Source organism: Fukomys damarensis, unplaced genomic scaffold, assembly GCF_012274545.1.
Source record: "Fukomys damarensis isolate Sample0158 unplaced genomic scaffold, DMR_v1.0_HiC HiC_scaffold_16, whole genome shotgun sequence".
Classification (NCBI taxonomy): Eukaryota; Metazoa; Chordata; class Mammalia; order Rodentia; family Bathyergidae; genus Fukomys; species Fukomys damarensis.
The window spans coordinates 112,131,480-112,143,565 of NW_022900928.1; the positions used below are offsets into that span (position 1 = coordinate 112,131,480).

Here is a 12,086-nt window from a genome sequence, read left to right on the forward strand (position 1 = left end):
TACTCCTAAGTGAAATAAATAAGTCCCACATGTGTAAATACCAAATAGTTTCCCTGGTGTGAATATTCTGCAACAATGCATAAGATTCTAATAAGATTACTGACATTTAGAAATGGGAGGAAAGGAGCTAAAGGTGTAGGGAAGGTGTGATACGTAGGGGAAGAACAAAAAGGGAAAAGAAAAAAATGTGAGAGAATGAAAAGATGAAAATAAAGTGTTTGTAGATGGGGAGGGGAGGAGGGGGTGAAGGGAGGGCAGAGGTAAGGGAAAAAAAAATGAGAATCAAGACTTGCCATGTAAAGGTACATGATCCCAACAATGAATGTAACTGTACTGTATCCCTAAATGTACCAATAAACTCAATAAAAAAAAAATATAGCTGCTACAAGTTCCTTGGGCAGTATTAGAGAGGGAGCCTCATGGATGGAGTTGTGGGTCAATAGAAAGTGAGACGTTGTCAGAAAGATAGAAGTAAATCTCATAGAATTTTGTTATTTTAAAAAATGTTTTATTAATTTTACTTGAAGTAAAATGAAAATATTGGAATAAGAAGCGGAGCAAGAACAACATGTAACTTATTTAACAGTTGTGTGAAATAACAATTGCAGTGGGTGTGGCTGAAATTAGTGAGAAACCTATGGCAGTATCTCATGGGTTCAGAGCAGAGGTTGACAGAAGAGATGCAGAAAGGTAAATTTAGCTTACGCTTTAGAGGAAAAAAAATCAATGAAACTGACTGGTACCGTGTATAGCAGTGGATAAAGGGAAGTAGGAAATCAACGATAACCCCTAGATATTTGGCTTAAGAACGACTTTAGTGAGCATGGTGTCATATGTGAGATGGAGAAGCATGGGATTTAATTAGTTCATGAGGAAAGGGGAGTCAAGAATTCTATTATGACTACAATGTTGCAATCCATGTTCTGTATTCAAGCATATAAGCAGTTGATTATTTAAATCTGGAATGCAGGGACACGACAGGGCTCAAGAAGGGTATTTGGGAATCATGGACATACACAGAGTATTATTTAAACTATGGACTGGGTGAGATAATTTCATGTGAATATGTTGATAGATAAAAGTATGCCTTAAGCATTTAGCATGTTAAAAATTAGCAAAGGGAAAGGGAAAGGAGACACATTTTTCATGTTTATTTGAAAAAATACATTTTACAATTAAAAGTATAAAAACAGGGCTGAGGGTGTAGCTCAGTGGTAGGGCCTTAGCCCAGCATGTGAAAGGCAAGGCCCTGACTTCCATGCCCACAATGGAAGGAAAACAGGAGAAGGCGAAGAAGAAGGAAGAGGACAATGAGGAAGAGAAAGGGGAATACAAAGAAGTATACATCCATTTCATGTATAAATATTTCTTATATATGAGTGTTCATGTAACTATTGCTCAACACATATTCATAATCAAACATCTATATGTATAAACATATACATATTTATGCACATAATGAAGTATTTGGAAAAAGTAAGCCCTCCTACATGCATACATACACAATGTGTGTGTGTCTGTGTGTGTGTGTGTGTGTGTACACATGCATACAAACACTCATGGGATGCACCATTTTACACTATTAGATAGTTACGTTTGGGAGGTTGTCTGCTAACTTCCCCACCAGAGATTTTTCCCTGTCCGCTTTATACCAGAGTCTCCAGCTGCATCACTGGCTCCTCTCTCTACGTCTCTGTCCCCACCACCTGCTTCTGGCTTGAAGATTGCTCCCTTCTCATCCAGATCCTCTAACTTGGTTCTCAAATACACCTCCATATCCACTTCTGCGTAACCAGGTCTCAAAGGGAGGAAAACACACCACTTCATCAGAGGGGCTGAGGCAGGCATTTAAGGATGAAACTGTGCCGCATATTGCGGGGTACCTAGCACAGACCGGGTAGAGACTACATCAAAGGCTTCCAGGATGTCTAACAAAAATGACCAGAAGAACTATGATCTTCCATCAGCAAAAGTTTCTGTAAATCTATTAATACAATAACATCATAGACACTTCACTTTAATTTTATACATGTGATCATGCATGGTAGCAATGATGATGCTTCATTTCTTAAGACTTACATACATTTGAAACAGAAATTCTCCTTTGCCTGTTGAACTCAATTAAATTTATTTTTGTTATAAAACATGTTTCTATTATTTTGATATCATCAGCATTTCTGATGATGCAGTGTATTTACATCTTTAACTTTCTTAGTCTAAAAAAGAGGAACCATGAATAAATTTAAGAAAATATATATGTATTACTATAGTTCTTAAATAACCTTTATAAAAATACATATTTGACACCTTTCTCCTTAATCTCCTTAATTCTCTGAAATAAAAAGTAAACAGCATAATACGGGATGCTAAGTGGACTTATATTATTCCAGTCATACAAAAGCAGTATGAATATCAATCCCTAGCTCACTGATACATGTGTGTGTATGAGTATGTATATGTGCATATGGGTTTCTATGTAGTGTACACTGCACATTTAATATTTTGTGTTGGTGTTTTTGTTGAATAAAGAATATCCGTAAGAAATTACTCCAAACAGTTAATACATATACCACTGAATCAAGTACAATGAAGTACACTGAATCTGTACTCATGAATCGTCTCATAGGGTTTCTTCATTGTTGATCTCCTTTCCCCATTTATTACAGGGAAGACTCCCAGGGAGTCCAGGGAGTGACTGAGGAAAGTTTCCTCTTTTTTTTTTTTTTTTTTGTACCGAAAATGGAACTCAGGACTTCGTGCATCCCAAGCAGGCACCTGCACCACTGAGTTAAATCCCCAGACCTACCTTTTAATGCAATGCTTTGTCCCTACTTTGCTGAGGTTTCATGCTATCAACCTGGCCTACACATTTCTTGTGTGGGTACCTAGCATCACATTTCTCTCTACCTTACCCTCCAAATTATATGGAAAAAATGAACAATTTTCAAAACATATTCCTTGTGTCTGTTGGAGTAGCAGGTGTTGGTTGTACACTTTAAAGAGAAACATCTTTTAGAGATTATTTCATTTTAACTGAAAGGAAAACTCAACATATAATAGTCTATATAAAATTTCTATTCTGAAATGACTTTGATCATTTTAATATATCAAAAGGAAACTAGAGACTCTACAAATGTGTTAGTATGTATGTAGAAAAACAAATTTAGAAAAATATGACAAAATCATGGTTACACAGAATAAAGCAATGGTGAGAAATAGGAAAATAATACCAGACTCCATATTAAAAACAAAAAAATATTCACACAATTGTTTGGGTGAATCACTCTCAGAGATTATTGGACAAATATATTTCTATAGACAATCTGTAGCTGAGAAAATTCATTTTACTGTGTAAGATCCTTGATTCCAAACTGGCCTCATTAAAAGTCAACATGTCTTCCAACTTATTCTAGACACAAAACAGGTAATAGTTTTGATAGAATTGTTTTTTTTTTACCTGAATATACCTTTTTATAAATTAAAAAACAAACAAAATCAAATGCTTATATGCTTTTAATCATTTTCTTTTCATACAAAAAACAAGCAGCTATCTCCCTTGCTTGCAAAATATGGAGGAGGGTTGAGGTGATAGGAATCAAGAGATGTCATAATCAAATGATGGTATAGACAAAAAGATGGAGGGCATTGAAATTGTAAGACAAAATATTATCTTCTTAGTGTAGAGCAAAGTGGCTAGCTCGTGATTTTTAGGATAAATTCATAGCTAATTTCAATTTATTAAATATGGTCTATGAATTTTTCTCATTCTCATAATACTGTCTCATACTGAATGTTTACATATTCCATACTTCTGAAATAGTTGCCTCACAATTTATAACCAAATGTACACCCTGACTTTAAGAATGATTTCAGAAATAAGGAAAACCATTAGGTATTTGGTCCCCAATCATATTCCTCCATTGTGTGAATGGATGTCCACAAACTGCAACATTTCAAAATATATAAAGATCTTGGTGAATTTAAAGTGATTCCCTAAAATCGGCCTACTTAAAATACATGCAGGAGTAAATCAATTTGTTTTTAACGTATTTACCAGAAAGGTATAACAGGAAGAAGTAAATGTCAGTATTCAGTTTAGTATAACAATTGGGAAACCGTAAGATAAGAGGAAGGGACGTGCTGAAGAGAAGGGGATCTTACTATCCCATCACCATTAAAATCCCGGAAGCACCAGCCAGCCGCAGAAACCACAGAGGAGGATTCAGGGGCTGCGCGATGTATAAGCCACAGGGTCGCACACTTGCATAGGTCTATGACAGTGGCCTGAAACTATTGTTAGAATCTTGCAGTTGTATTAATAAATTGCCCATCTTCCTTTTTCCACTGCAAATAATGTGTACATCTCTTTTAATAAAGATTCTACATTTTTAGTATAAATTTCATGATTTTTTTATTTTGATGTCACCCTCAGCAGGGGATATTTGGAAGGAAGAGCGACAAATTACACAATTTAGCAAGAATTTGGCACCATCTTTCACTGTCTATCCTGATAAAACACATGAAGGTCCAGACAGGTCTTTTCAGGAATCATATTTATAATGCAGGAGAACAAAGCGACAACCAAGGACTAACATATCACTCGATTTTCCTTTAATCATACAGACAATGCAAAAGCATTCATCGATTCTTCATTGCCATAGATTCTGAGTAAAAAGATCTGTTTTGCACACTGTATTTGATGGTAAAACAAATTGATAATCATGGCAATACTAACAAGTTCTACTGTCACCTTCCATTTCTTCTCTGGATGTGTAATCTAAGACAGGTGGCAACAGTATCAGAGGGTACATTATGCCAGTTGCAGTATTTTCTCACATATTGTAGATGATAATTTTCTTTAATTGACCATTTAAAACCCTTTTAAAACGCTCATATTAGCTTTCTTTGAAAAGATCCTCTTTCTCCATAGATAACCCCTCTCTCTGGCCAGAGCCTAATTCTCCCTCTCCACTCCATTTTGTAGCAAGGTTGTCTCTTTCATTCCTTTCTGCCAAGTATCTCAACACTATTCATTTCAAGGAATGAGGAGCAGTCCTCACCCAAACCACACTGCTGATACATTTGTTTTCTTTCTTCCTTTCCTCTCCTTGGCAGGACTAAAGACTGAAATCATGGCTTCTACAAGTTAGGCAAGCAGTCTGTCACTGAGCAACATCCCCAGTCCACGATAAACTTCTTCATCCACATTTAAAAAATTTTTCATAGGTAATATAGAACAAAAAAGGAAAAAAAGTGTTACATGTCTTGGTATTTTCTAGTTACTAAAGGTTACTCATGTTAACTGTGATACAGTACAAGCAAAGTTTATCATCTTAACCATTCTCACGCACACCATTATAAAGTACATTTACATGCTGTACACCCCATCTCCAAAACCCTTTCCAAAATTGAAACTATGTAACCATTAAATAATAGTCCTTATTTTTCTTTTCCACAGACCTCAAAAATGACCACGTACTTTTGGTCTCAATGGATTCGACTGCTCTAGTACCTCAAGTAAATGGAATGATAGAATATGTGTCTTTTAGCAATTGGCTCACTTTCATGATGTACTCAAGACTCATCTATGCTATACCAAGATCTCACTATGTAGCTGTGGCTGGTCTTGAACTTGTTACATAGTCCAGGCTGGCCTCAAACTCCTGGAAATCCTCCTGCCTCAGCCTCCCAAGTGCTGGGATTCGAGGCATGCACCACCATACCCAGCCATGTGTCAGAATTTCATTGAATTTTAAGACTGAGTAATATTTAATTGTATTTGTATACCACATATTGTTTACACATTTATCTGACAATAGACACTTGGGTTGCTCTCATCTCTTTTTAGCAATTGTGAATAATGCTGCTATGTGGTGATTGTTCTTCTACCATCTAAATGTGTGGTTAGCAAAAGTCTAAAATTGTCTCAAGATTCTTACCTTTTCTGTACATTCCCCATAACAACCTCTCTCCTTGAGTATGAAAGTGATGAGATTCTATTCATGATGATATTACTTTATGTGGCAGAGGGATTTTCTAATTGTGATTAAAATTCTTAATCCCTTTGAGCAACTGAAATGGAGATTCCATTTAGTGAGCCTGGCCTAATCAGATGAGTCCTTCTAAAAGGACAGAGATATGTAAAGAGAGTCACTCCAGCTGGGTGTGGTGGCACACGCCTGTAATTCCAGCACTAGGGAGTGTGAGGCAGGAGGATCACTGTGAGTTCAAAACCAGCCTGGGCACATAGTGAGTTCCAGGTGAGTCACAATTACATAGTGAGACTCTGTCTCAAAAAAAAAAAAAAAATACCAAAGAGAGAGTGACTCCCTTCTTTCTCTGAGGAAGGAAAGCATCATGTTGTGAACTGCAAATGGAGGGTTACATGACATGGATTTCAGGGTTAACTGTAAGATCTAAGAGCAGCCCTCAGAAAATTGCACATAAGATACAAGTTCATTAGTCTTACAGTCCCAAGCAACTGAAATCTGTAAACAACTGTGGGCTTAGAAGACAGTCCAGAGCCTGACATGACAGTGCAATTGAGCAGACATCTTCATTTCAGCATCACAAGGCCTTGAACAGAGGATTTAGCTAATCACAGTTTTATGAGCAAATGGAAACCTTACAGTTCAAAATATAAATTGTGTTTAAGTCATTAAGTTTGTGGCAGGTTGTCCTAAAGCAATAGGAAACAAATACAACTATTTTAAATTTTATTTAAAAACCTTTCATTCTTTAATACTGTCTACAGACCATAATTATGACATCTTTATTAACCAAAATCCTTTTAGGGAGTATTCAACATTTAGCATTTCATATTTTTAAGGGATATTGGTGATTATTCAACTCCTTAATGTACAAAGCTAATTGGTACTAGACACAAATACTTTTCACTTTTTAAAAAATCAAGTACAGATAGCTTGACTTCCTCTATTAGTTATTATTGCGATGTGTATGAATGGCTAATTGTGGAAGTCCATCATATACTTATATGTTCTAATCTGATATGTGCTGGGTATATGGTGAGAATGGACTGTAAACTAAGGTGTGACAATGTCTGAACTTAAAATAATCATTTTATTCTGAGTACCTCTAATTGAAATTGCCAGAAAAATTGTATGTTTTTGTGAGATGATACTATAAAAACATTAATTGATTATTAATGTTTTGATTTTTTTTCTTTAAGTAGCCTTTTTGCTTCTGCACTTTCCTAGCCAAAATGACTGGACATAAACTAATGTCATGGTCTTCAAATGTTTTTTGTTTTCAAATGACTCTAGTGAGTTGGTGAAATGTATATGTGCCATACAGGATAGTTCTACCTCAGTCTGCAAATCAGAACAGGAGGATATGTTATATGCCCTTGTTCAGGTCTACATGTTACATATAATTTCACTGACCCATTAACAGGTGCTTTGATTTCTTTTTCCAGTGGTAGCATTTTAGGTAAAAACTTTTAGGAAACTTGTACATAATAATAGTGAAAGATACAATAGTAAGGATGAAATAAGCAGAAAAGATAAGCTAGAGTCAACTTTGGACAAAATTGAGTAGACCTTGATAAAAGACGTCTGTGAAATATTAAGTTCCAAGTATTTAACTATTTGAAATATATCCCTCATGTTTTTATATTAATCTCCTTTGTGTCATGACTATTTCTACGTATTTTCTAAAGCAAAACAGGTGATGTCTACCTGAACAAATCCACAATGAAGTCAAATTCTCATATCTAAAAATTCCCTGGTACAAAGTGTACATTTATGACATCTAGGAAAATTTCTCTATCTTTAATCACATCTTGTGATACACACCTCAGAGTATACATGTCTAAGGCAATCACTTTATTATTTCATCTTTCTTTGTAAATGAGAAAAATTTCATTTCTCTGCACATTTGCAGACACAGAAGTGCTGAAGCGATGGAATGTTCTGTTACCTCCCTGTCCGGATGCAATGGTCCTCCTGATTCGATGCCATTCCTTCCCTCTCCTTTTTCTTAGGAATTATTGGTCTTCTTTTATAGTACTGGGCACAATATAATTTGCAATATAAACACAGAATAGGCAAAATGACATTAATGCTGCTCTGATAACATTATTTCTGCAGTAAATAACTGAGGAGAACTAACCCCACCTGGTTTTATTGTGAAATTATAGTCTGCTGTCTTAATTATCTGGGTTAGTATGGAAAGTAAATGCACTTATGATTAACATGATTAGGAATACTGTATCTTTCTCATTTATTTTTAATTTATTTTTTTCTTGTACTCATTGATAATTAAGAAACTTCTAATTTTTCCATTTCATTAAACATGAGATACTGAAATAAGGTAGTCAAAAATAACTACTACCATCACTACCCAACCACTTTCAGATAATTTTGACCTTACTAACAACTAGAGAAGGTATATCTGCACACTTCCATAACAGACCATCAGAAAATGTGAACAGAAGCTCCATTGTAGCAAAAAATGACTGTATCTGGAACAGCAATCTGTCTTTAAGAGAACAAAGACACTTCCATAAGGAGTTGAATGATCACTCTTTGCCAACCTTCTCCCAAACCTGCAGACACATTTATAAAGAATTCCTACACCTTCTGTCCAGAAATTAAAGGGGAGATCTCCAGTGATGTGAAAAGTAATATTTCTATTGTGTTTGGGGCTAGTGCTTCTGCTTTAATTTCATATTGACAAAAAAGTAATTTAATTTAAATATTTAAAAGCAAATTCCTTAAATTATTCTTTAAGTAACCTTTTTAACTGCTTCAAGTATAAAAATATATAAAATAGCTTTCAATGCATGGGTTAAAAGTGAAGTATGTGGACAAATGGTTTTCAAGCTGAGAGGTTTTTAAAAGTAGGATGAAGTCATACAGTATTCATGACAACTTTTATTTTTTAAAGCTCTCAAATACACATCTAAAGGATAATTTTCAAAAATGTCCATAATATACTAAAAATTGATGCTTCCTTGGTCTTATCCATGAGATCATTTCTCACAGTAGCTCAAATTAGAAAGTTACTGAATTTCTTTATGAGTAAGGAAAATACTTTTCTTCAGTAATCATGGAAACACAGGGGTTTAGTAACACATTATACTCATGGAACTTAAAGAACACATTTTAAAAGAACATTATTTTAAGCTATAATGAGCTTAATTTCTTATTTCTCCACTGTTCCTTTCCTGGTGGATTTTTTTCTCATTTACCATCATTTCTTTTTATTTGCAAGATTAAATTTTACAGTAATCTGAATTTTATCAGCATTTAAAATATAGTTACTTATTGTCATTTAATCATGATATCATTGTTATGGGTTTTTTTTTCTTTTTATTGAGTTTATTGGTACAATCTAGGTCTACAATACAGTTACATTCATTACTGGGATCCTGTACCTTCACATGACAGTTCTTGGTTCTCATTTTTTCCCCTTGTCCCTGCCCTCCCTTCACCCCCTTCTCCCCTCCCCATTTACAAACTGTTTATGTTTATTAATTATTAAAAATTAGTCAAACACTATGGTATTGGAATACTATAGTATATTGCATTGAGTAAAAAGCAAGAATAATTTGGACAGAGAGTCAGACTTAGGTTCAGAATCTACCTTTCACATCAAATTTGTAGTTGTCATTTTCTTATACGTAAAATGAAGTAGCTGGAGATACAGCTTGGTCAGCGATATACACTAGGATGTCTGCCAAATTGCTACGCAATGTTGGTGAAATTTTTACAGCCCAGTTAAGGTTGCCCAAACTGCAACCACAAATCCACTTATTTATTTTAAAGTGACAATACTTCAATTAAACCCGATCACTGAGGTTTTAGGTTTTAAAAAAACATTGCACACATTAAAAGGAAAACACAATACCCAAGTATTCATGACACGAAGAGCCTGCTGTATTACTCATGCCATAGGTTTGCCGCCACTGGCCTAGTCCGGGTTCAATACCCACATCATCATAAGAAAGGAAGAAATACACCTAGGTGGATTAAAGTGAAGGGTTAAAACTTACTTCAAATTTTGCTTTTTAAAAACTGTAGAAATCATTCCCTTCTTCAAATTCATTAGCTTTCTAAAATGTCTATTTTAGTAAGGGATAAAATCACCCACCTATTTTTCCAACTAAGAAGCCAGGCCAGCAATAAGACTAATTCCTCCCACTGGCTCAATTTGAACAGTCTCGCTCACATCTGGCTGTGACAATCTATTAAAAGGAGCATTCTTTCTCATGGCTAATGCCGATTCCCCATCCAGGCCACAAGTGTATTTTGCACTAGCCACTCCTCCCCGCTTGCTGCCTCCTACCTTATTCCTTTAACACCATTTCTCCATTCTGAAGCTATAGTAATTTTTAAAAACCTATGTAGTTGTGTAATTTTCCATTAAAATAATCCATTAGATTTTAGACCATTACTGTTGTATTATAAACAAAAACCTTAAAGCAACTCACAGGGATCACTCTCATCAGAGCCTTTTTCACCTCAGCCAATTTCCTGTATTCTTTCTTACAAAGTTAGCCCTGCACACTTTCCATGACACGTCCCAGGTCTGTTTCTTCATCTAGCAGACTCTGCTCCTCTGTGGATAAATCTTTCTCACCATTATTGGACTGATGTATACTCTGTGTTCTCAATGAACAGTCTGGGAATTACAATTGAAAGTTGTTCTCCAATATAGGTCAATGGTGGGAAGCTGAGAGAAAAATCAGGATTTTGAGACCAAGATGTCCAGAGAGAACTGTACAGTAATTTCACTCCTCTCCTTCCCTTCCCTGATGGGGACATGGCTATTCACTTGCCCTCATCTCAAATCCAGAGATGGAGGTTCTCATTGTGCTATGTAGAGAATTTATGATAAGACCTATATAGGTGGAGGGAAAAGAAATTTGTAGTATAATGCCCACCCAAGAAATCTGGAAGTGTGAAAAAGCTAAATGCTTTTGCGGTATGAACAGCCCACCTTCTCTCTGGGTCTGGAAAAGGATATAGGAATATTTAATCTGGACCAGATATGGACCATACAGGAGAGAAAGAAGGGGCCTAGGGCCATTTAAATTCTTTTCCCAAGACAACCTGGGAGGCAGTGGATGTCTTATGAGTAACAAATTAAACTCAATGAGCCACAAACAAAACAGCAGCTCATAGGACTGGATAACTAAGAAGCTGGAAGCATCCCTGGCATACAAGTTTCCACTGGAGTTGAGCCTGGGATTGGCAATACATGAAGCACTCAGGATAAAGTTGCTTCTGCTGGCAGATGCTGGGTTGTTTTTAGGGAAAAAAATATTTGTGTTCCTACTTTTCTTTCCTTCATCTCAAGTATTTGCTCTGGATTAGAGCCTGCTATATTTTGCATGCTGTGGGGGCTTAATGAGAAGGGAGCAGAGGCCCCACACACTACCTGGAAGAAAGTGGCTGCCAGACAATAGCATTAACTGGCTGGAGGGAAGAGACGCTCTTGCCTCTGAATGAAGATAAAATTGCTGGTTAATATTTTTGAACAGATACTCTTGGGACAGCCACTGAAAATTAACTGTAGAGTTGCTCCGCATCTGTGAATGAATGGAGAACTCATGGGGCAGGAACGGTGTCTTCATTCAGCTAGGTTTTGGTGCTTGTCAATATTCATTACTCTTCAACACCCACTTCAGTAACCACCCTGACATTCATCGAGGTGACTCGCTATGGAAGCAATGCTGTGAGTATTCACTCCGTGGGTCTGGGTGAGAACTACAAGGGCAGCCTGCAAAACAGGGCCTGAACACGTCTCAGATTAAGCTTCCTTTATGTCCTTTTCCTCTGTCAAAATTGTGAATTAGCATTCTTGGTGTTAGATATGCTCATCATGCATAGTAATCAGAATCGATCCCATGTGCTTTCATATGACAAACTTTCACTTTATGTGAAAAGTATTTATGCCAAAGATTGATTTTTAAAAATTGTTTTGTGCAAACTTCATATATGTCACCTAGAAACATTCAAGGAACAAAAATTTAAAGAGAAAACATTTCATTATGTTTCATTTTATGAGCATTCCAAAAATGGATCCCTAGGCATCAAAGGGTTAAGACAATTTTCCTACAT

The 12,086-nt window shown here is 35.9% G+C and overlaps 1 protein-coding gene across 1 annotated transcript in view; it reads right to left on the reverse strand.

Annotated features, from left to right (window-relative positions):
* The window catches only part of Erbb4 (erb-b2 receptor tyrosine kinase 4), a 689,271-nt gene that overhangs the window by 606,405 nt on the left and 70,780 nt on the right, over positions 1-12,086 (reverse strand). The window lies entirely within an intron of this gene.